This window comes from Lolium perenne, chromosome 7 (genome assembly GCF_019359855.2).
Source record: "Lolium perenne isolate Kyuss_39 chromosome 7, Kyuss_2.0, whole genome shotgun sequence".
Lineage (NCBI taxonomy): Eukaryota > Viridiplantae > Streptophyta > Magnoliopsida > Poales > Poaceae > Lolium > Lolium perenne.
The window spans coordinates 41,067,604-41,070,292 of NC_067250.2; the positions used below are offsets into that span (position 1 = coordinate 41,067,604).

General features: G+C 40.3%; 1 long non-coding RNA gene across 2 annotated transcripts; it reads left to right on the forward strand.

Moving 5' to 3' along the window:
• Positions 1-234: 234 nt before the first annotated feature.
• LOC127313397 (uncharacterized) lies at positions 235-2,340 on the forward strand. 2 transcript variants are annotated; one of them, XR_007858957.2, is made up of 5 exons: positions 235-433; positions 548-732; positions 846-1,009; positions 1,119-1,651; positions 2,107-2,340. It is a non-coding gene; the product is annotated as an uncharacterized lncRNA (long non-coding RNA). The 2 variants fall into 2 exon arrangements; XR_007858958.2 differs by having other exon boundaries at positions 1,119-1,638.
• The last annotated feature ends 349 nt before the right edge of the window (positions 2,341-2,689 follow it).

The following is a 2,689-nucleotide window of genomic DNA, read 5'->3' on the forward strand; positions in this document are numbered from 1 at the left end:
TTATGCTTCATGAATTTGTTTATTTACAAGATTCCTTTTCATAGGAAGTGGCACTACAAGAATAACCCCCGTAAAGCAATACATACCTAGCAACCCTTCAAATATGCGTTGCAAAATTTTATCCTAGGTACACATCTATGCGTAGCAGGGTACATTTGTTGGCTAGTGTACAGATTGCAACCTGTAAAAACTAAAAAGACGAGCCCAGCCCAGTAAGGCTCCTCTAGTCTAACCCTCCAGCCACGACCGCACGACCGCTCCGTGGAAATCCAACTCCTCCCGTGCCCTAAACCTAGCCGCCTCCCTCCACTTCCCGCAGGGCGATCCTTGGCTGCTGGTGAGCAGCGGCTCTCTCGCCGGATACCAGTGGTGGCCGGTGACACGGCTCACATTGGCACCTCACACGTACTAGTCGAACGAGGACGTCTCAAAGGTCTGATTCGAGCACATCTTTGCGTTGGCCTACCATGAGATCCCCTAATTTCGTGAAATACTCTTGCAACCAAGATGAATTTGGGCTACTCCATGACGTGGATGTTTTTTGAAGGGCTGCGGCGGCGAGTTGGAGCACAGGGGCGCGGCCGCCAGTTGGAGAACATGGGGCTCGGCCGAGGAAAGACGGGCCAGAGATTCGGGCTACTGTTGCAAGGGCGTTGGCAGGAGATGGCATCATCAAGAAGCCAAGCGGGTGCACATCAGCAGCAAGAACCAGAACATCATGAATATTGGCAGGTGTTAATTCCTCCCCTGTTGGTGATTTGTATCACGTCCAATACTCCTTCTCATGCGATGCTTTAAATTAAACTGCTTGCAGTGATTGATTTGTATGTTCTATTGTTCTGTAGAGTATCAATCTTTTGAAAGCTCTTAGTAAATTCAGGCGTTGCAGCTCAATGAATGCATACTAAAGTGACCCCTGCTAGAATTGCTTGTCTTGATTTTAAATTTCGGAAGACAAAAATGCAAATGGGGGTTCAAATCCTTGTATCTAATCCAAGGGAGAAGATCTGTGAGTCCTTGCTGTTATCTCCCGAACATATCAGTATCCTTTTTGTTTCTCATTTTCAGTGCTAGACTTCATGCCTTGGGTCGTACCTGATATTACTTTTTCCTGGCAGGAAATCTGACATAACAAGACAGCGAATTGAGGAACTTCTCAAGGCCAGTGCCAACATTGTATAAACCAAAGAAATTTATGATATCTTGTTGAAGGCATGCTGTCATTATTCAAGCAGAAGCTGATCTTCTTTCTGTTATATATTTGATTTTGGATATAGTTTCAGAGCACTACAACACAGGCTATGCATGTATTTGGTTTAACCTGGGTCCACGCTACTACTGAAGAATTCTACTTAGTAGCTTCTAGCTTTGTTTGTTCAACATGCGGAATTTGCCGTATATCACTTAACATAATTGACTCTAAATAGAACAGGTAGTTAATAGTTATTTCCTTCTCATTACCAGCATGTATTAATTCCTCCACCCGTTTAACTTGTACAACTACAAATTATTGAAAGATATCGCTACATCATACTTCTGATAAGATTTTGATTGTTTTTGTTTCACATGATATGTCTCAGCTTGGAATTGCAATCACACTGAGGCAACCAATAAGAGTTTCAAACGACTGGAGTCCATGTTAGTAGTTTCTGTAAGCCTCTTTTATGTTTTTATGTTGTTTTTTTATCAAGTACACCTGTAGTTGAACCTTAAAAGCATCTACAATGTAAATGGTCCTGCATTGTGTGAATCTCAACTTATGCCGGTCAGATTAGTTGTTTAACTTTGTGATATTGTGATTGATCATTCTATATATCAATTAGCTAATTAAGAATTTTCATGTATTTTTATACGGATGATCTAGTCAATTAAGGGATTCTGATTTTCTGTTTGATGGATTCGTTCAGCCCTTGTCGTGGTCATTTTGTATCCAAATTTATTTTTGTATTTACATCTACAGTGGTAACCACTATGATTTCTGGGTCTGATGTGCTACTTCAAATGCACATGATAGCAAAGTCTTGCATGCTGAACTAATAGAATTTGTGATACCGATCACTGTTTTTTGTTACTTTGATACTGAAAATGAAATTTATGTGTTTGTAGGTCCCATACATCTGCAAGACTTGCCATATTCGCATACCATGTCCCATACATCCGGAAGAATTGCCATATTTGCAGGACTGAATAACTTCTTTTGATGCAAGATTGTAAATTGTCTATTTCATATATGCGATACTAGGTAGAATATGATATTCGGAAGCAAGATTGTAAACTGTTTACTCTTGATATGATTTTCATGTATGAGATGGTGGTTTCAATAATGAATATTGAATTCTTTGTCACACAATGCAGTCATATTCTACAATTTGTATGTGTTGTGTACGGACTATACTATTTTGTCAAGAAAAATATCTACCAACTTCTAGAGCGACCAAACCATTCTTTCAAGAAAATAGTATTTTCAGTCCGTGTAGGATCTCTGTACCAACGTACCAACGCATACATCGGTTGCTTGAAATCTGTAGCTATTTTGCAACCCTTATCTGATGGGTTACCAACGCACACAAATGCGTTGCATTGTATCCTTGCAACACCCAAAAACGCAACGCATTTTTATCCGTTGGTAGAGTCATTTGCAACGCCTATATATGCATTTAGATACGCATACATGCGTTGTTGTAGGGGG